Genomic DNA, 22,823 nt, shown 5'->3' with positions numbered 1-22,823 from the left:
CATCCACACATTCACCCACTCATCCATCCATCCATCCATCCATCCATCCACTCATCTATCCATCCAACCATCCATCCATCCACCCACCCACTCATCCATCCATCCACCCATCCACACATTCACCCAACCATCCATCCATCCACCCAACCACGCATTCACCCATTTATCCATCCATTCACTGATCCACCCATCCACACATTCACCCATCCATCCATCCATCCATCCATCCATCCACTCATCCATCTATCCATCCACTCATCCATCCATCCATCCACCCACCTACCCTCCATCCATCCATCCATCTGACCATCTATCCACCCATCCACTCATCAATCCACATGCCCGCCATTTATTCTTCCATCCAACCGCCCTCCTACCTACGAGCTGGGAACTTACAGGGATGTGCTAGTTGTGATACTAGCTGATATATCCATGAAAAGTCAACCTGGGCCTCAGAGAGTTCGCAGACAGAAGCAAATAAAAACAAACAATTAAATGTAATGTGAAGAAATAAAGTGGAGGCAGCATAACCCAGGCAAAGAGATCCTTCTCTGCTTAGAGGTCTCAGAAAGTTTTACAGGGAAGACAGGTTTCATTGTGGAATATTAAGTCTGAGCAAGATATTCCCAGGAAGACGATGCTACTCTCTCTGCCTGGAACACCTCTGCTCACTGTCCCCTGGCAGGCTCGGAGGCAGGAGGAGACCTTGTGTGTTTAGTCTTGGGGTGGGGGGGAGTCTGCTCTGCCGAAGTATAAAACAGAACCAGAGACCCCTCTGAGACTCTGACGTCTGGTCTGCTCCCAAAGCAATCACACAAATACACACAACTGGACCTATTCGTGTGCCTCTAGGCACAGGGCTGGGGAAGAGACAGAAAACAGTAAGATGGAGACACTTCCCTGTCAATTACCTCAATGGTCCATCTACCGAAAAGAGTGCGAAATACATGGACCCTAAAATAACATAAAATAAAAAATCTGACCTCAGAAACAGAGAGTAGAAAAGTGGTGCCAGGAACTGGCGGGTGCGGAAGAGGGAGAGGTTGGTAAAAGGGCACCAACTTTCGGTTATAAAATGAACAAAGTCTGAGGATCTAATGCATAGCAGGGCGGGGACAGTTAGCGGCACTGTACCATGTAACTGAGCATTGCTAAGAGAGTAGAACTTAAATGTATTCCCTCCACCACCAAAAAAAAAAAGATAAATTTGCAAGGTGATGGATGTGCTAAATCATTCGTTCACTTAGTGGGGGAGGGGATATCCTTTCCCAAGGTACACAAATATCAGATGATCACACTATATGCCTTGAATATCTTATAATCTTGTCAACATCCCTCAATAAAGCGGAGAAACTACATTTTAAAAACCGCACCAGTGCCATACGTTATTGGAATTTGTTGTAGATAATTTTGGTTGATGGTTTCACGACCAAGTTGTCTTTTTAAAACATTATTATCCGTTTTTTTTTCTTCATTTGTCAAAGTTTTACTGAAGTACAGTTGATTTACAATGTTGTGATAATTTCTGCTGTACAGCAAAGTTCTTCAGTTATAACACATTTTTTTCCCCTTCCATAATGTCTACGTAATGGACACAGTTATCCTCAACGAAGCCCTTGATTTTCATCATTATATATTTTGATGTCCAAGGACCCCTGTTAAGGATCATGGGTTAAAATGGAAACACTGAAAGCTTAAAGACCCACTGAGTATTTCCCGTCGGGACCTCAGAACTTAGAGCAGGCATCCAGGGAAGCAGGTCCCATGAAAAGGCGTCTGAATACAGCCTGATCCTGGGGGTGGCGACTGCCCTCTGGACATCTGTTGTGAAGGAAAAAGCTTCCAGGGCGGATTGCCTCCTCCGGCCAAGGTGCCTGGTCACGGGGTGGGGAAGGCGAACCTTGAAATTGACAGATTTGGAAGGAATTACAGGTATCACATCTGTTACGGAGATATACCTTCAGGACAGGGTCTGCTGCCTCCCATCCCCCTTAATCTCTACCCTTCCAAACAGACTGGCCTCTCAAGCCACCCTGGGCAGAGTTACGGTCTGGATGGGAAGGCTGCCAGCGTGGGGCAGGGGCGTGGGTGCCCTAGACCTTAACCGTTCCCTCATTTTCCTTCCAAAGTGAGGTTAGGACACCACATCTTTATTAGACTAAAACACAAGCTATCTTTTCGCATTCACTTCTGGAGAAAGCCCAGGAGATACTCTTACCTACTATTTTAAGGATTAAACACTCACCATTTATGATAGGTCATGGAAAATGGCATTCTTTTCAAATTTCTGGATTATTTTTTATGTCCAAGGGTGAGCCAACATTTGGAAAGGCTTCTGTAGTCTAAAATGCTGAGTTTAGGCAAGCTGGTGCCTCTGGAAGCTCTGAAAAAATTCACCAAAGTCTCTATTTATGGACGAGACTTTGGGACCCTTCCAAAGTTAAAACTCTCAGCCTCCTTGGTGGCTCCTAACTGCCATGTGACCAAACTGGACAATGAGATATAAAGAAAGTGTTGTGTGGGACTCCTGGGACATCGCCTAAAAGAGAGGGGACTACACTCCCCACCCCCTCCTCCTACTTGGAATGCAGTTGCGATGAATGGTGATCTGGCAGCTATTTGGGACCAGGAGGTAAACTGGAGAATAGAAGCCACATGTTCAAGGCGGCAGAGGAAACGGTTAAGAGCCTGGGTTGCTGATGACACCGGGATCCCACCCTATTAGCCCTCAACCTCCTCCTTGACTTTTTTTATGATTACACCGTTATTATGAAGGTTTTTTAGTGTTAGCAGCCAGACCCAATTTTCAGGGGTATGGCCTCAATCCTGCTCTGCCAGCAGAGGTCTGTCTCAAGGCTCCGTGTGGTTGAAGTCGTCATCCACGGCTGACCCTGCTGATGGGCAGCTGTCCAAGCACATCAGGCTTTCCATCAGACTCTGACATCAGAAGACCATGGGTCATCAGCCTGATGGAAAGTTACAGTTGGCATATCTCAGCGATGGTTCTGACGCTGGTCCTCGAAGATCTAAGAGAATCTCCAAAGCTCTGCCTTTGATCCACCCGAGTGTCAAAATCTTCTCTTTCTACCTGGCCCTTAGTGAATAATGGATCCAGACAGGCTTGACAACCCCCTCTGCTGTAAATATCCTAGATAGGAGAGGCACAACCAATTTTTCTTTCCAGTATTATCTGACTCTTATGGCTATTTGACTTTTCTGCCTCAAAAAACAAACACAGAACATGAGGATGAAGCCAGGACTGCCCCAAATGCAAGGAAAAAAAAAAAAATCTTTCTTTCTCCTACCCTGAGTGTTTTTCTAGTGACTCCTTCTGGAATGTTATTTTGAACTTACAAAGGTTCTTTAAAAAAAAAAAAAAAAAGTTGTGTATTTCTTTTCAGCATCCCCTGAGAAAGTCAGATTTAAACTTAGCCAATGCGCTGGCTTTTTAAAAGCACTTTCTTAAAATAGACGCTGTGGATCTTGGTGGGAAATCTTTAGGTGCCCAGAATGGACAGAAATAGACATGTTAATGGAAATGCCATTTGCGAAGACACTGGTGACGGCTCCATTCAGATGGACCCAATGAGAAAAGACTGGAGTTTTGCAAACTATTCCAGTGTGAGTCTGAGTCTGACTTTGGAACCCAAGAGAGGGGAGGGTGGGGGAGGGGAGAGAGGCAGCCCCAGAAAGCAAGCGAGAACGCAGGCCGTGGTGACAAAACGCTTTGCACAGAGGGATTCCTGACACGGTTCTTTTTGAAGCCTTTGCTGGAGCAATGGCCTCTTTCAAAGATTACAAATATTACAAAGGAATCACCCTGGTAGGTCCGCAGGGCTTGGCATGATGTCAGCTGTTTGGCTCTCGGTCAGTAAGACAGTGAAGTCACAGACGGCAGGAAACCCGGGGCCAAGGCCTCGGTGCTGGGCTTCACAGAGGCAGACCTGAGGTGTAGACGCTTAGAAACCTGGTCCGATGGTGACTTCTTAGCAAACGTGGGCGGTGCCAGTTGGGAGGTGTGGCTCGGTGACAGTGCTGTAGGGGGACAGTGCAGCAGGAGAGGGTGCTTTTCGCCTCCAGGTCCATTCCAGACATCCCCCAACAGCCCTCCGGAGAGAAGAAAACTGTATAATTTGATACGGACCACTGAGATTTCTTAGTCTTATTTTAAGAGTGTATTTTGTGCAACAACCTGGAGGCACCTAGCGATTATCCTGCTAAGTGAATCAGAAAGCGAAAGACAAGTATCACATGATATCACTTGTAGGTGGAATCTAAAAAAGGACACAAATGTATCTACAAAATACAGACAGACTCACAGACGTGTGGTTGCCAAGGGGGAGGGGGAGGGATGGGCGGGGAGTTTGGGGTCCGTACACACAGCCTGTTACAAACGGAAGGAAGGGATACACAACAAGCTTCTCCTGTAGACACAGACCCCTATATGCAAGATCTCGAGATAAACCGTGATAGAAAAGAATATAAAAAATTACGTGATATATATGCACGAAAGAATCACTTGGCCGCACAGCAGAACTCAACACAACATTGTAAACGGACTGGAAATAAAAAACAGTGTATTGTGTTATCACCTAGAAGGGAGAAGAATATGAAAAGGGATATCTCTCTATCTATTTATCTCAATCCACTTCGCTGTACACTTGAAACGAACAGAACATTGTAAATCCACGTCATTTTTTTTTTTTTAAAAAAGAGCCTGTTTGAAGGTATCTTTGGAAAGGCCGCTTCAAAATATGTCTCCTCCCGCTTCTCTGTCCTCTTATGTCACCTCTGCTCCTCCAATCTGAGGATTCTTCTTAAGCCAAAGCCCCCAACAAGTGTTTCATACTCTCCAACAGAGGTCCCGGTCCAAGGGGCTTTATAGAAGCCACACCGTTACCATAATTGCTGGAGTCACTGAGCTCCTCTGTCTTGAATAGCATCAGGCCGAGTTTTAGCCCATTGTCAATGTCATCGCTGAGGAGCAAAGAGCCCCCCAGAAGCACGGGCATTTTTGCTGACTCTAGTGAGGGGATCACGGCTGCCCAGCTGCCCTGTTGTGCTGGCGTGCTGTTATTACGACTGCCTGCTTTCCCTTGTAAGAGTGTTCAAGTCTGCATGATAAATTAGATGGCCACCTTACTTGCAGGAGACAAGAGGGCTACCGGGCTTTGTGGTCCTGACTCACTCGGAGGGAAGGTTGGACAGGAACACAGGGGCACCCATGGCGGCTGGCATTGGACACAGCTACTAATTCCGCTTACAAAGGTGTGTTCTGGCTAGAAAGAGGGTTCATGGGAGTTCCCAGTGTGGCTCAGCAGTTAACGAATCCAACTAGGAACCATGAGGTTGCGGGTTCGATCCCTGGCCTTGCTCAGTGGGTTAAGGATCCGGAGTTGCTGTGGGCTGTGGTGTAGGTCGCAGATGCGGCTTGGATCTGTCATGGCTGTGGCTGTGGTGTAGGCTGGCAGCTGTAGCTCCAGTTCGACCCCTAGCCTGGGAACTTCCCTATGCTGCAGGTGCAGCCCTAAAAAGATGAAAAAAAAAAAAACAACCAAAAAACAAAAAACAAAACAACAGCAAAAACAAAACAAAAGAAAGACAGAGCAATCAAGTCCACCTCCCTGCAAATGGAGATTCCCCCTCGATGATGATACTCACGTGGTGCCTGAGGCAGGACAGGGACCCCGATGCAGGGGGCAGCCTACTCTCCAGGCAGCTCTAGGGATTAGAATATTCTTCCTCAGACAGAGGAAATCTTTCTCCCCCGGGGGCACAGGAAGCCAGCCCTCCCTCCCGACAGACAACACTTATTCTGGGCGGTCCCAGGATGGCCAGATGCGGCTGGACTGGGGGGTCAAGGAAAACCTGTGCTTCTCATCCTTTCCTGTTCTCCGCTGAGGGCAGCCGGGAGGAGCCCCGGGCCCCCTCCCAAGTGGCAGCTGCGGGTCTGGGTGCCCGGAGCTCACCGTTAGCGTGAAATGGTCATGGGGGTTGAGTCCAGTGCCTGATTTATCTTTGCTCCCAAGGCTCAGGGCAGACACATCTGCAGGTTCAAGGTCTTGAACCTCTAAGGGAAGGTGCTGTTTATTGCACACCAGTCCCTTGCATCCCTGGATTTAAAAATGCTGAGCTTTTTGATGGACTTACAGCAGCTCTCGACATGGCCTGGAACCCCCTCCGCACCTGACCTCAGAAATGCCTTCAGGGTCTCTTTCTTTTCTTTTTTCTTTTTCTTTTTTTGGGGGGGCGGGGGGTGGAGGTGCAATGTCCACAGCATTCAGAAGTTCCTGGCCAAGGGGTCAAACGCATGCCTTAGCAGTGACAACAAGGGTCTTATTTTCTAAAATCTCATTTCTGAATTTCTTCTCCAGTCCTGTAGTTTGGGCGGTTGCCTTCTTATGTGACATGGGCCCTTCAATATTCAACAAATATTTTCCGAGTGTCCCTTCTGTGTGCAGTCTTGTGGCTTCTCGGTGAACAGACAGGCACGCTCTTGCTCTCATGGGGCTTTCATTCAGAGGAAGGGCTGGAGTCGAGCTGGGGCCAACCATCTCCGGAAGCATCCTCAACAAGGATGACAGAGCTGAGAGACCAGACAGGACTATGCTTCCTTAAAGAATTGCAAGATTTTTTAGTTTCCACCTTTCTTTTCCCCAGGGTCACTGAGCTATAACTGACACACAGCATTGTGTAAATTGAAGGTAAAAAAAACGTATTGATGTGATACAGTTCCATGCTGCAAAAATGATGACCCACAGAGCATTAGCTAACATCCCCAGTGTCTGCCATTTCTTTTTGATGCTGAGAAGCTTTAAGATCCACCCTCTTGGCAACTTTCGAGCATATGACACGGAATCGCCCTGCTGTGCATCAGATCCCCAGGATGTACTTACCTTGTAACAGGACGATTGTACCTGTGGTCCGGTATTTCCTCATCTCCCCACCCGCCAATCCCAGGCAGCCACCACTTACTCCGTGTCTGAGTTTGGCTTTTGTCTCGTCCACGGCTAAGTGCTCTCATACAGAATTTGTCTTCCTCAGTGTGATCTATTTCACTTAGCATAATACCCCCAAGGTCCATCCATGTGGTTGCAGGATTTCCTCCTATGGCTGAAAAATACTGCGGTTGCATAGAGTGTAACACTGTTGCTTTCTCCATCCAGCCATCTGTTTACAGGCACTTGAGATGTTCCCATGTCTTGGCTGTTGTGAAGAATGCTGCAGTGAATACAAAGGTGGCGATATCGCTTTGGGATGGTGACTTTATCTCCTTTGGATATATGCCCAGAGGTGGGATGGCTGGATCCTACTGCGGGAGTTCTATTTTTAGCTTTTGGTGGAATGTCCATATTGTTTCCATAGTGGCTGCATCAATTTACATTCCCCCTCACAGTGCAGGAGGGTTCCCTTTTCTCCACATCCACACAACACTTGTTATCTCTTGTCTTGTTGACGAGAACCATTCTAACAAGTGTGAGGGGATCTCTCATTGGGTTTTGATTTTTCCTTTCCCTGAAGAAGGGTGGTATTTGAGCATCTTTTCGCTGTTTCTCGACTCTGCATTAATACGCTTTATTAAAGACAATTTTGATGCTATAAAACAAAGCTTGCAACACCTTAACAAAATCATTTTGGGTATCGCAAACCCTTCAGTCTTTCTAATTCATTTCAGCGGTACTGTGCATTCCCTTAGGTATTTGGCTTTTTGCACAGGGACACTGAGATGCAGATAGAGAAAGAATTTGTTTCCCGACTTTTCTGCTACACTCTGCGTGATCCCCGCCCTGGAGGAGGGGTCCACTTGAGAGGCCTTTCAGCTTTGGGTCTTTTGCTTCCTCTAGACTGTTTGTCCCCGGTTGAGATTATTCAGCAGCTTACACACCTCTGTCTAACGTGCCTAAGAAAAAGCAAAGATAAGCAGAGCTTTCATCCATTCGCTCAGATGCTCTGAGTGGGCTGCGGATAGCGCTGTTTGGAAACCTACTTCTGGTATCGCTGGCAAAGGTGTCAGCTGTCCAGAAACCCGCCGAGAGAAAATACCACTGAGATTAGCTCAGCGCAGATGACCACTGGGGCCCTTTCTCAAGGACAGACGTGGGCTGAGAGCAGGTGGCACCTCGCTGCCAGGTGTGATCCAGAAAGTTCCTTCTTTGAGTTTCCCTTTAGCGACGCACATCACAAGCCCCAAGGGAGGCAGCTCCCCCACCTCCCACCACCCCCGCCCCGTCCCGGTCCTGAGACCAGACACAGAACTTCACACCCTGTCCACTGCCTTCTCATCGTGCAGAGAAATCTCCCGTTCTGTTCTAATGAACAGCAGAAAGGGGCGTGTTTGAGGAACTTTGTGCCCTAAATACCAAAGAGATATTGGACCATGATGACATCTTTAGAACAAGGAGACAGACTCCCAAGGTCATGTCTTTGGAGGTTACACATGAGTTGGGATTTATGGTCCCATTTTCAGGACTCTTGCAATTTTTATTGCTCTTTTCCTGGAAGGCTATGCGCTGGCATCTGGGCAGACTCCGCCCTCATTCCATGCACGCCTCTGTGCAGTGTCATCTCCACACCAGATCTTCCTGCCTTCTTTATCTGCACCGGCCGTCTCCCCACCACCCCGGAACCCCCTCGGCTTTGCCATCTCATGTGGGAGTCACAGGATGCGAGACTATCAAGTACTTGATAGGCGACTAGTGCTACTGAATTTTTAATTGTCTTGAACTTCAGTTTAAAAACTGATGGAGGGGGAAAGATTTTCCTGCTACACAAATTTACTGTTTGATGGGACCACCAGTTCACTCTAACCACTGAAAAGTTAGCATCCAAACTGAAATACATTGGAGGTGCCAAATATGCATGGGCTTCAAGGATTTTTTTTTAATGGATTTTGGAGATTGGGTATGAAAAAACAATCATATAACATACCTCAATGTTTATTACAAGCAGACCATATTTGGATAGATTAGTTTTATCAAATATACTATTAAAGTGAATTTTACCAGTTTCTTTTTACTTTTTTTTTTTTGTCTTTTTGCCATTTCTTGAGCCGCTCCTGTGGCATATGGAGGTTCCCAGGCTAGGGGTCGAATCGGAGCTGCAGCCACCAGCCTACACCAGAGCCACAACAATGTGGGATCGGAGCCACATCGGAACCTACACCACAGCTCACGGCAACACCGGATCCCCAACCCACCGAGCAAGGCCAGGGATCGAACCCGCCACCTCATGGTACATAGTCGGATTCGTTAACCACTGAGCCACGACGGGAACTTTTAAAATGTGGCTATTAAAATGTGGCTCATGGAAAGGAAAAATTTCTATTGGACATCATCTCTTTCTATCTTTACCTTCTTATTCCCTGACATTATATATTTTAATGCACTCATTAAATTTAATCAATAATAAATTCTCTATTATATAACATACAGATGAGGCATGATTTGTATGTCTGTTTCCTTTTCTAGAAGCCTTACTAGAGTCTTATGTTTTCTTAAGTACCAATACTGGAATGCCTTCCTGAGGCTGATGCAGGAGAAAAATAGTACCTACTTAGAATCCCATGGGGAGGGAAATACACTGGATTTGGTTCCAAGTAGTGAACAAATGATGACAGGAACTAGGCCTAAGTGTAAGTGATAAGTAATAGGAAGTTTAAAGGGAACCAGAAAATTCCTTGAGCCTCTTGTCCAAACCTTTCATTTTAGGTATGGAGATCTGAGGTCAAGTTCTTGACCTTTTTCAGGACCCAACCCATGGAAGGACGCTTCTTTTCCAAATTAAAATTATAAAAGCATTGTGAAATTATTTGGTAGACTGAAAGGAAGAGGGATTGCTCCTTAAAATAAAAAAAAAAGGCAGTGGTCTCCTCAGTAACCCAGGGTAAAGGGCAGCTATGTGTGCACATCTATCATATATTTCCCACAAAGAAAGTGTTCTGGTCTTGTTTTACCCTTAGAGTCACACATATCATGTTTTAAAAATATTTGGAATAGTAACTCAGCTAAAAACGACAGAGAAGATGTAATACCCTAGTAATGGAGGCAGTTCTGAAGGCTGGCTAGGGAAAGGCTGGGTGGTCATTTGCTCAGTGCTCAACATGGTACACTGTACACCAGGAACTACCTGTGTCTTTGGTATGAGCATAGAATAATGGGACTTAGAAAAATCCATACCATGCTTTCGCCCCATCCATCCATTCAGTAGTAATATTTAAAGTGCCTTCCATGTGCTTGGCATCGGTGTGTCTGCTGGGAAAATGGCACTGACAAAGTCAGCATGTCCAGTGACCCCTCTGAGGCTACAAGCCAAGTCGAAGACCGAAGCCAAAGGGAGAGAAGGTGATGGTCATTTGTTCAGCACTGGAGCCCTGGGTCTTGGTCCTTCCAGAGCCAGGCTCTGCCCAGCATTGCTTGCCCTTGACTTGGGTGAGCTTCTGTGGTTTCAAGTCTGGCCATCTGCCTCTGCCCGCAAAAAAGGGCTGATTAATACATAAAGAAGCTACCACCTATCTTGCAAGTTTATTCAGAGGATTAAATCAAATAATAAATGCAAAGTAACAAACACGATGCCTGGCAAACAAAAGGCTCTCAAGAAATGGTAGAGGATGGTGACTCCAAAACCTCTCAAGGGTCTCCAAATTTTCTCAATCTAAAGCCCCTGGACCTGTGGTTATCAAAGGGGAAAGGTTTGGGAGGGATAAATTAGGAGGTTATGACTAATACATACACACTAGTATATGCAAATTACACAATCAACAAGGACCTACTGTGTAGCACAGGGAACTCTTACCCATTATTCTGTAATAACCTATTACTAATAACCCGATAATACAATAATAACCTACCATTTCAGAAAAGAATCTGAAAAAGAATGGATCTGTGTATATGTATAACTGAATCACTTTGCGGTACACCTGAAACTGATACAACACTGTAAATCAACTATCCGCCAATAAAAAAGAAAGATTAAATTGAAAAAGATGAAGCCCCTAAAATACACAGCTCTGTGCAAGAATTCTGGCCAAGTGCTACGCATCTCAGAGGTACCAAAGTGCACTGGGGCTGCAAAAGAGCCTGGTTTCTCTAAGAAAGCGGAATGAAATGTTCCCAGGAAGAGTGGGTCTTTCACCGGAAGTGAGCCAGGTCCGCGGGGAACAGCTGTGCTGTGTCTGTATCAAGCCCTCCCATGTCCTCAGCAGAAAATGTGTCTCAGAAGCTTGGCTTGTTCTTTTTTTTTTTTTTTTTTCTTTTTCCCCCCCAAGAAGCAGAGTGTTTTTCCTCCTTGCAAAATCTTTTGCAAAACTCCAATAATAAAGCAGATAAAAGCTATCTGGTTCTATGCCGGGGGCGGGGGCGGCGGGGGGGGGGTTGGTTATCCTGGAGGTTCCCCTGCCCTTCCCGCCTCTGGGAACCCTTGCTGGCGTTCTGGGACCACTCGGGATGCATTTGGAGAAGACTGTTGGGGGGTGGGGGTGGGATGGGAAGATAGCAGAGAGGCGCTAGGTGACTTGGCAAAAGTGGCTTTAATTAGCGTCAGAGGGCTGGAGTGCAAGTGGAGAGGCATCGTGGTGGAAACCAGTGGGGATAAAGCAGGGCGTTAGCCCCTGCCCTTGACCTGCTCTGAACTCCCAGAGGCTAAGCTGAGGCAGAGAGGCAGGACCCTCCCAGGAGCCTGAAGCATGTTTATTGATGGGATAAACACAAGAGAAGGTTAGAAGCGGAATGTAGAATGTCGCATTTATTCGGCTGTCTCTTGCCCATTCTCCTTTCACCTTCTAAAACGACAGGGACGTTTCTATACTACCTTTCCATTTATACAGCCCACACTCGTGCACTATCTTTTGCTCTTGCGGATTTGTGTATATTAACTTTACGTGGCCCGGGATCATTTATACTTGGCGTGAAATTCAATTCATTCTACTTCTAAATAATTATATTTCTTTATATAACACACGGAATGATTTTTTTTAAGGCCTGAAGAGAAGCCACACTTGGCTTTCTGCGACCCGATTCTCTCTCGTTCTTTTGCAAATAAAACCTTTGGGTTATGGGCAATTTCAAAGATGGACACAAGTTGGAAGACAAGCGTAATGAAGCCTCATATACTCATCACACACCTTCAGCGGGTGACCCAGGGCCAACCTATGTCATTTACAGCCCTACATCCAGTTCTCCAGATGATTTTGAGGCAAACTTCAGACACAGGTCAGCTCATACGGGTTGACGGCTGATTCTTGTTAATCATAGGAGTGATTTTTTTCTTTTTTTTAAGTCTTGTGAACACCGTAATAGCAGATACTGAAGCATTGCTCTTGGAAACATACAGAGTTAGGTCCCTGACAGCCTTTTTTTCAACCCATTAATACATACCCTTGTTTTCTGCGTGTGTGTGTGTGTGTGTGTGTGTTTAAAGACACCATATTGAATATATATGGTGGATTCATTGATATTGAGCTGGTGGCCAACTGAGCCGTAACTTATGCCTAAAGGAAATGGATCTCTCACACTTATTTTTTTCCGCAAGGCACATTACAGCCTTCCTGGGCTTGGGGGACACCAGATCACACTTTAGCATATGCTTGGGGACCCTGTTAAACAATAAAGTCACCAGCAAAAGGCACACAAATGCAAAACACGTGATACTGAAGGGACTGCAAAAGGGACGCTTGTTTACAGGACGAGCTGAGACAAGAGGACAGGGTGGCCCGACGGGCCTTCCCTTGCTGACCTTGGGTGGGAACACGCCTGTCTGGGACTCGGTTTTTCACCGCTCCGCTCAAGTCCTCCAACAGAAACACAGTGAGTGTCGCTTTTGGAGATGCAGATGCATTTTAGCTAGGAGGCAAATTCGCAAGGACGGTATCCACGGAGAATGCAGAGAATGCAGAGCCGCTGCTCTACCTCAGTATATACCCCTGAAACGTACACTCATTCTAAAAAGCATAATCAATGCTATGTTCCATCTAAAAATTCAAGCAGTAATTACTTGAAATCATTAAATATCCAGTCTGTGTTCCAATTTCCCTGTCTTATCTTTTTTTTTTTTTTTTTTTTGTATTTTCTAGGACTACACCCGCGGCATATGGAGGTTCCCAGGCTAGGGGTCTAATCGGAGCTGTAATTCCCAGCCTTTGTCAGAGCCACAGCAACTTGGGATCCGAGCCGCGTCTGCAACCTACACCACAGCTCACAGCAACGCCGGATCCTGAACCCACTGAGCGAGGCCAGGGATCGAACCCACAACCTCACGGTTCCTAGTCAGATTCGTTAACCCCTGAGCCACGGCGGGAACTCTTGAATTGCCTTTTAAATATAAGAAAAGGAGTGTGTGTGTGTGTGTGTGTGTGTGTGAGAGAGAGAGAGAGAGAGAGAGAGAGAGACTGGGTCACCTTGCTGTGCACCAGAAATTGGCACAACATTGTAAATTAACTATGCTTTAATAAAGATAAAATAAAATATCAAAAAAGATATTATCAACTTTGTCATCTGGCCTCAACCTTCCCACTCACTCCAGCAATATTTTAATGCCCTTCACACGCAGCTCCACCAAACCATCCAGCCAGTGGCTTCTGAGCTTAGCTCAGGGTCTTTACTGCTCAGGTGAGGGCTGCACCGGGCATCTGAAACTGTGGGTAGGTTCCACCTAACTTTTCGGATCTGCACTGCATTTAACAGAAATTCCTCAGCTTTTTTTGGTGTATGTGTGCAGATAATGCCCTTCTGTATTTGCAAAGCCTATGAAGATTTTTTTGCTACTTTTCTTTGTGGGAGAATGGCAGCTCTATGAACATTTGGAAGGGGAGGGGCATTAAAAAACACGCGCTTAGCAAGACACAGAAACAACCTAAACATCCATGGATAGATGAATGGATAAAGAAGATGTGGTACATATATGCAATGGAATATCACGCAGCCACAAAAAAGAATGAAATAATGTCATTGGCAGCTACGTGGATGGACCTAGAGACTACTGTACTAAGCAAAGTAAGTCAGAAAGAGAAAGACAATTATCATATGATTATCATTTATATGTGGAATCTAAAATATGACACAAATGAACATATCTCTGAAACAGAAGCAGACTCACAGACACAGAGAACAGACTTGTGATTGCCTAGGGGAAGCGAGATAGGGGAGAGAAGACTCAGGAGTTTGGGATTAGCAGATGCAAACTACTACATTTACAATGGATAAGCATATATATATATATATATTTATATATTTTCATATATATGCAAACAATGAAAAATAAGATGAAAAAAACATATATCCCTTTTTTATTAAAATAAAAAAAGAGAGTTCAAATGATTTTCATTCAAGTTGTCTTAAGCCTAACTTCTTTTTTTTTTTTTTTTTTTTTGGCCTTTCCTAGGGCCGCTCCCACAGCATATGGAGGTTCCCAGGCTAGGGGTCTAATCAGAGCTGTAGCCACCAGCCTACACCAGAGCCACAGCAATGCAGGATCTGAGCCGCATCTACAACCTACACCACAGCTCATGGCAACACCAGATCCTTAACCCACTGAGCAAAGCCAGGGATCGAATCCACAACCTCACGGTTCCTAGTCGGATTCATTAACCACTGTGCCACAACGGGAACTCCAGGCCTAACTTCTTATCTGGTTCTTTTATGGAGAAAAGGCAACCAGTCCCCCAGGTTTATATGTTGGTTCCCAAATGTATATCTGACTTTGTAGCTAGGAACACAAAGCCCCTTAGTGTGATGCTAGTATTTCCCTTCTCATTCAAGATCTGGATTTTCTTCTGGTTGAGTCCTAAATAACTGAGACAATGCAAGGGACAGGACTTAGGCTGATAATCCTTGGAGACATAGCTGGGTACCTCCTGCTGAGGATGAGCTCCAGGGTCTTGGGATGGAGGAGAATGCTGATGTCATCTCAGCATGTGGCATGGGCATTAGAAAGGACACCTGCCCCATTCCTAGCTGGGGCTCCATCCAGTAGCATGGTTCGGTTGAGCCTTTGTCTGCTATAGCTACACCTGGGACCCCAAACCAGGCTTGTGAGGGGCTCATCATTGAGAGGCCATGTTGTCCTGACTCAAAATGTTACCTGGCAGAAAGGCAGCCGTTTGGTGTTGCTTCGTATGTCGTGATTACCCAACAACTACTCATGTCACATCAGAGCCTCCAAAGGGTGGAGAGCATTACTCAAAGTCACAAGCAAGTGAATGAGATCTAGGACTTTATTTCAAGCTTCTGGAACCCCAGTGCACTGCTCTTTCTTCCGTAAAGTGATGTCATACAACTTACACGCTTTTTCAGCTTTGAAATTTCTGATTTGAAATTTGATGTTTAACATGGACAGTCTGACAGTGATTGTGAACCTCTGAGTAGATTCAGGTATTTTACGTGACATTTTACAAGTGTGACCAGTAACAGAGATGACAGAAATTAATGCTGATCTCTTTTTAAATTGGTAATGACCTGGAAGATTCATCCACCATGTGAAGGCAGCCTAGAGTTAAATCCATGCTCAACACAAGGAAAAGCACAGGCCTGAAGATGATCTTCTCCTGCAGCTCTGGGTGGAAAGAGTAATGAGATTTTGCTCCACCTATGGGATGTTATAGAAGTCAACTTGCTAATGTGTGACCTGGACCAGTATCATCTGGAAATATAAAATCTTAGGCCCCCACTTCAGACTTTCTGAATTAGAACCTGCATTTTAACAGTACTCTCCCAGATTATGTATATACACATTATGGCTGAGAAGCACAAACTTGCAGGCTTGAAGGATTGCAGATGAAGAATTTGCTATGAATGGGCCTCTGACAGTCAGCTTTGCCCTCTCCATATCTGATTTGTAGGAATGGGATGCAGAATCTCAGTGCAATTAACGAAGTTGTCTGGCTCTTTTTTAGGCAGCTTATCTACATTAAAGCATGATGATCAAAAAAGGTCGGTAAACACATCCCACAACACATTGCATGCTGGCACATCCATCCACATAGAGGATGTTTCCTAGAATTAATTTCAACTTGTGAAATTTTCCTCTCATTATTGATTGGGTAGAATTTTGTTACATCTCTCACATTTCTATAACCAAAGATGTCTATAGCCCTAGAGAATCTCTCACTTATGTTAAAACTGTACTGGACAAGAATGAAACAATGAAAGGAGTTGAAACAGCCCCTTGGAAAGCGTTAGAATCATATTTAACCAGAGCTGGAAATCACTTTCAACCTCTTCTCCCACTCAAGTCCTTTTCCTCCTCTGGTGGCACCAGCCCTTCACAGGGTCATGGATGGATGACTAATTATGGATTTCCCCATGCTTCTAGATTGGATTTTACAACTTGCTTAAGGATTGTTGACTTCTTGGTCATGGCTGACTAGTTCCCGTTCCTTCTGCCAAGAGACTAAAGCTTCCTGCTTTCCTATAATCTCCTGCATATGAATTTTTTGTTCTTGACAGAGTTACTAAGCTGAATAAACTGTCATCTTAAGTCAAACATCAACATGAATGATTATTTCATGTTACAAGTATCCTTTTCCCAAAGGCAAGACAATCTTACCCTAGGTTCCCAGAAGGATTTGAATATGTGTTTACTTTTCTCATGTTGCCCAAATGTTTCTGGGCTTCGCCAGCCCAGGGCTGGTAATAGGGCTGCATTTCTATCTGTGCCCAATTTGAGCTCAAGCAAGAACAAAGCCTCCTCTCCTTTATCCACCAGTTACTTTCAGGTGGCCCCAAAGAGGTTCCTCTCAGGAATGACCAAACCAGGCAGTCAGCTGGGGTTGCTCTGCAGCATTTTCTGTCCTAGCCTGTCCTGTTGTAAAGCTTACTTATGAACCCCATCTTCCCTAATAAATAGACCAAAGCATTCAGGCTCGTTCATGAATCTTAAAAATGATATTTGGGGAGTGTGCAATAACTAGCACTATCTGAGCTTCAGCTTCAGCTCAGATTATGCCAAGTGCAAAGTACCATCTTCAGTGACATTATGGTCAGCCCTTGACTATGTGACAATAAAGGGGGAGGGGCAGTGAGTGGCCTTGTTTTTATCTTTTCTAGATCTATGTGTATTTTTTTTCTTCTCTCTCAGCTGCAGTGTGCAATGGCTTGATGTGGGAACTCAGTTCCCAGGCCAGGGATTGACCCCTGACCACAGTGGTGAAAGTGCTGAATCCTAAACACTAGACCACCAGGGAACTCCACCAATCTATACATCCTTGAAGTGAGTTCAGCCACATGTTCAATGACAGCCTTGCTTTTTTTGCATGCTGTCACTAGAAGTGAAATTCTAGGGGCCCCTGCAACAGACTAGGCATCTGGATTGTTCTGAGAATGGGGAGGCATAGATGGTTTTTCTTGACCCACAGAAGCTCAGCACAGTATATGACCCACTGCAGGCACCTAGTATTTGCTGAGTGGGTAAGGAAATCCACACACCAACTCTTTAGCCTCAAGGAGATGGACGTGAAGAGCTGACGGACGGTGCCTGGAACCACACGGTAGGTGGGGAAGGGGAAGGAAATGAGTGATACCACTTTTCTTTTGCTGCCTCACTCCCATAATAAGCCTATGACTTAGGAGTCGAGGTGATAAAAACCATGCTTCTTTTTATTTCTCTTATGCTGTTTTCTTATTTTACACATGATTCCTTGTGTTCTTACCAACCCCATGGTTTAAAATAGTGGGCTTTCATTTGTAGCACAGAGATGGACCTAGAGATTATCATACTAAGTGAAGTAAGTCTGATAGAGAAAGACAAATATCGCAGGGTATCATTAATATGTGGAGTCAAAAAAAATGATACCAAAGAACTTATTCACAAAACAGAGAGAGACTCACAGGTTTGGAAATCAAGCTTATGGTTACTAAAGGGGAAATGTGGGAGGAGGAATAAATGGGGAGGCTGGGATTAACATATACACACTACTCTATATAAAATAGATGACCAACAAGGACCTTCTGTAGCGCACAGGGAAATCTACTCAATACTATGGAATAACCTATATGGGAAAAAAAATCTGAAAAGGATTGAGTATATGTATGTGTATAAGTGATTCACTTTGCTGTATACCTGAAACTAACACAATGCTGCAAGTCAACTAAACTCCAATAAAATTTTTTAGAAAGCCAAAATAAAATAAAATAAAACAAAACAAAACAAAACAAAACAGTGGGCTTTCCATCACAATGCGTGTGAAAGTCTGTATCTTCACACATTCAATTCCCTATTGAAAAGCTCTACCTGGACCATCTTCATTTGGTTCTGCAGACTAGAAGCCAAAGCAGATTTAATGGTCCTCTCCAACCCAGCTCTTCCTCCTCCGTTTCTTACTTGGTGAGCAGGTGCCCTCATCCACCCAGTTGCCCAAGACTGGAAACACCTTCATCCTTCTCTTCATCCTCTCTCTCACTAGTGGCATCCAACACATCCTCAAAAATCACCGAGTCTGATCTCTAAATCTGTCTCAAGTCTACCATGCCTTGCCCACCCTTTACCTGTGTGGTCCTCCAGGTGTGCTGTTGCCAAGGGTGTGCTGTACAACCTGCAGATGCCCGATGTGTGTGGCCGTCTATTAGAAGGGACCCCCTCCTGATGCACTAAGCTCAGCCAGCACAGACCACAACAGTGCAGCCATCCAGCCCTCTGTCCAGCAGCCAGAGTGACTTTTCAGAATGATAAAATCTAAGCATCCTCCTCCTTCCTGCTTAGAAAGTTCCACTACCCTGGGCCTGAATCTGCTCAGGCCACCATAACAAAGTTCCACAGACGAGGGGGCTTCAACGACAGAAATTCTTTTCTCACAGTCCTGGTATCAGCTGGACTAGTTTCTTTTGTTTTTCTTTTTTTTCCCCCCATCTCTGAATTATTTATTTATTATTAAAAGTTTTTTTTTTCTGACAATTTGTTCCTGGGCTGGTACATGGCCGTCTTCCCACTGTGTATCCGAACCTCCTTTTGTAAGGACACTGATCCTACTGGGTTAGGGCCCCACCCTAATACCTTTGGGCTACATTAATTGTCTTTAAGCACCCTACCTCCAGATACTGTCACATTTTGAGGTACAGGAGATTAAGCCTTCAACGTATGCATTTGGGGAAGGGGGATAGGGATGGGAGTTGCACCCCAAACACACTTGGGGTGAAATCCCACCTGCTGAATATGACTTTCATGGCCCCACGTGGTGGAAGCACTCCTTGCCCTCTGCCCAGCTCTCACTCCTCCCTCTGGCACTCTCCACTCCAGTGCCCTGTCCCACCCCTTCGGGCCCTCCAGGCCCTCTCCCGTCTCCTGCCTGGACTTTCCAAACACAGTTCCTTCTGCCTGGAATACCTGTCTCCCCATTCACCTGAGAAATGGCTACTCATCCATCATGCCTCACATTAGATGCGCCCCTTACTCTGGCCAGCCTTTTGTGTGCTCAGGTATCCAGGTTGCAAAGGGGCTTCTCTCCCTCTCTCTCTCTCTCTCTCTTTTTTTTTTTTTTTTTTTTTTGGCTGTGCCCTTGCATGCAGAAGTTCCCAGACCAGGAATCAAATTTGCACCACAGCAGTGACCCAGCCACAGCAGTGACAACACTAGATCCTTAACCCACTGAGCCACAGGGAGCTCCAGGGTGCCTCTCTTTTGACTTCCAGTGAAATCTTCTATTTTCACCAATTGCAGCTTATGCTCCATTTTATAACTACCAGTTAACTTGTCTGTAACTCTCAGGAGGCACGAGTCATTGTGCTGGTGGGGAAGGCTTTTGAAAAGCTGAAAAAGTCTCTGAGATGCACAGAAATGAATTTTGCAATATGGCTCATGCAAATGGGAGGCTCGCGGGGGCAGTGATGGGGGCAGATGTGTTCCTGGGCTTCTGAACACGCTTTCATCTGCTGTTGCCTAATTTCCATGCGCTTAAAAAGCCACTGGGAACTCCATTATAATGTGGTATTTACATTCTTATAAATCCAAATTACAGCTTGGAAACCATCCAGCACATTCATTTCTGGGTAAAACAAGCATATGAAAAGATTGCATGATGGGGACCCACGTCCAAAATATTGTAATAAATATATCAGCCACATTTGCATTCAAGTGTGAGGCAATTTATTCCAAATATGGTAGTGCTGTGATTATGTGATAAACATGAAACCGGCAAAATGGGTATTTACATTTCATCTTCAGTTTTCCAATAGCACTGTTTAAGTTTAGTGATCTTGTTTTTTCCCTCTCATTCAGCTGGCTGTCATTTTCGCTGAAAATCATATAAATAACCAACCCAGCAGGAAATCATGTTTCACGCTGTTGAATTATTTGCTCTCTTTTTCTTTTTATCAAGACCCTCATCTTTATCCTTCTGTCATGAATGGACTGACTTAGCAAAGACAGCATGTGTTGGATCATAATTGGAGTCAAGGAATAGTTCCTTAAATCTATCACCAGAAGAAAGAGACAAGCTTTCTGTGGCCCCAGAGTTTCAAGGGGTAGGACTCAGGACACATCTAGTTTCAACTCATGAGACCAGAGATTTGAGAAATGCACCTGCTCCGTGATTACCTTCAAGGATATTTTAAACTTTCACAGCCTGCAGAAGTTCTGGGCCAGGGACTGAACCCATGCCACAGCAGCGCCCCGAACCACAGCAGTGACAACGCCACATCCTTAACCCCTGAGTCACCAGGGAACTCCAGAATTTTGGTAAAAATATGATTTACGCTATACTCTTGTCTTATAAGGTTTTGAATGTGATGTCACCCTACATCCACGTAACACTAAAAAAAAGTCTCACAGTATTTCACTGTGGAAGCGACATCTTGATTCATTAAAATTTCTTTTAATTTTTAATTTCATTGACGTATAATTGAATTATAATTTATTGAGGTATAATTTAACTATATTGAGATATAACTTTATTGAAGTATCATTCGCAATGTGGCATTGACAAATCTCGATTCCAAACAAGCCTCGGAAGATAGATGCTGCTTGATTTTCTGTCGCGATACCCAAATTCTCTGCGATGAGCATGCCCGATGTGAACCTCCATGCATGTGCCTGACCACAGTTTCTACGGATAAATATTACAAGTTGCCAAAGACTTTTCTCTAGAAAAATGATCTGAATGACCCACTAGGTCTCCGAAAAGGTTTTGTCTACTTCCACTGCCAGCATCCACGCACGCACCTGCACGTTGCATGGCAACGCTTTCCTGAACGCAGAGCGGGGCTGCGCTGTAGCTGACAACTTGACAGGTGAAAAGCAGCTGCGAACATGTGCTACCGCGTTTTCTTCCTCTCCTCCCCATATGTCTTTCTTCTTTTTATGGCCGTGGCCACATTAGGGCAGAGGGAGAAGAAGGGAAGAGGTCATTTCCTTGATTCACTCATAAAGGTTTTTTCTGCGTAAGGCTAGTAACCTCCTAACCTGGTATCTTGAAGTTATTTTTCTGAAGTTACTTTTCTCCTTATTGCGCCTCTATATATATATAAATATATTTTTTTAGAAGGGGACATTTAAAAAATTTTAAATGCAGTCAACAATCATGTTTCTCATTTTCATTCCTGCTAAGTATTGCAGTCATAATGCCTTTTCCACATAATGTAATCCCGTGGTTATTCACCTGTATTTTCTTCTGATGTTCTGTCTCTTTCTTTAACTATTTAACCCATTTGTGGTTTATTTTGGTTTGAGATAGGGTTCTGGCTTTGTTTTTCCAAATGGGTAGCCAGCTGTCTCAATACCATTTAATGAACAACACAGCCTTGTCCCACTGATCAGAACGTCTGTTTTAACACCTCATGTTTAAAGTGGACCACCTGCTAAGGACCCAGGGGAGGCATCCGACAAGAGAAATAGCAATAGGCAATCGTTGAAAACATGTCCAATTTTGTTTCCATGGCCATTTTCAGTTACCTTGTCAGTGTTTGCCAAAAGATAGCATTTGCCAAATCCAAACGTGCATTTTTCCTCCTGCCCTGTCCAGACCTTCCATCTCCCTTGTTCTGCGCCTGCTCCCCAGAAGCAGAGGTACCTGCCTTGGGGAGCAGCTCAGGACTTTAGCAACAACTGTTTGCAAACCACAAATCCTCTGGAATGAATTTTATTAAATGCTTCCCCCAGCTTTATGGTAAACTTCCTACTTTTGACATTTCTGTACATTTCTGCATACAGACACTCGTTGCCCCAAATGAAGAAATACCGCACAAGTTACTAAGTATATAACAGCTTATAATTCATTGATTTATTTGAAAAATTAAAAATTACCTGATAATAACTATCTAGAGACCAAGAATTAGAAATTTAAAATGTAGGAAGTTCCTGTTATGCCTCGGGGTAACGAGCCTAACTAGTATCCATGAGGATGTGGGTTTGATCCCTGGCTTCACTCAGTAGGTTAAGGATCCAGCGTTGCCATGAGCTGTGGTGCAGGTTGCAGATGTGGCTCAGATATCGAATTGCTGTGGTTGTTCGGGCAGCTGTAGCTCCGATTTGACCCCTAGCCAGGAAACTTCCATATGCCACAGGTGCAGCCCTAAAAAGCAAAAAGAAAAAAAGTAAAAAAGAAATTAAAAATTGTAAAACTTCACCGAGTTCTCAGGAGTGGGTGCATTATTGTCCCCCATGTTTCAGATGAGAAATGAATGGAAGCACAGAGAGGTTAAGTAACCTGCGAAATGTCACACAGCTAAAAGGGATGGAGGAAGAACTCCTACTCAACCACAGCCTATGCTGACAGCCATCATCTTCATCCAAACAAGAAAGCTGATAACATTCCATGGTACCAGTGCAGGGTTCCCTGTATGGCCTCTGATTCCTGGACTGAAAGATTTTAGTAACTATCAGTAACAACTTTTTTTTCTTTTTTT

The 22,823-nt window shown here is 44.7% G+C and overlaps 1 protein-coding gene across 12 annotated transcripts in view; it reads right to left on the bottom strand.

The window, feature by feature from the left end:
* MYOCD (myocardin) overlaps positions 1-22,823 on the bottom strand; it is a 484,310-nt gene that overhangs the window by 135,036 nt on the left and 326,451 nt on the right. Inside the window, exon 1 of one of the 12 annotated variants that reach the window (XM_084982871.1) lies at positions 3,820-4,035. The exons of the other annotated variants lie outside the window; for them this stretch is intronic. The gene's annotated coding sequence lies outside the window, so the exon portion shown is untranslated. Of the gene's footprint in view, positions 1-3,819; positions 4,036-22,823 lie in introns of those variants that run through there. 12 annotated transcript variants of the gene reach the window in all.

The sequence above is a fragment of the Sus scrofa genome, chromosome 12 (genome assembly GCF_054392235.1).
Source record: "Sus scrofa isolate SSC_HxYL_T2T_F1_AM1 chromosome 12, Sscrofa_HxYL_maternal_Yorkshire_Landrace_v2.0, whole genome shotgun sequence".
Taxonomy (NCBI): domain Eukaryota; kingdom Metazoa; phylum Chordata; class Mammalia; order Artiodactyla; family Suidae; genus Sus; species Sus scrofa.
The sequence above is the reverse complement of the archived record's forward strand: the minus strand, read 5'-3'. Positions and strand labels throughout refer to the sequence as shown.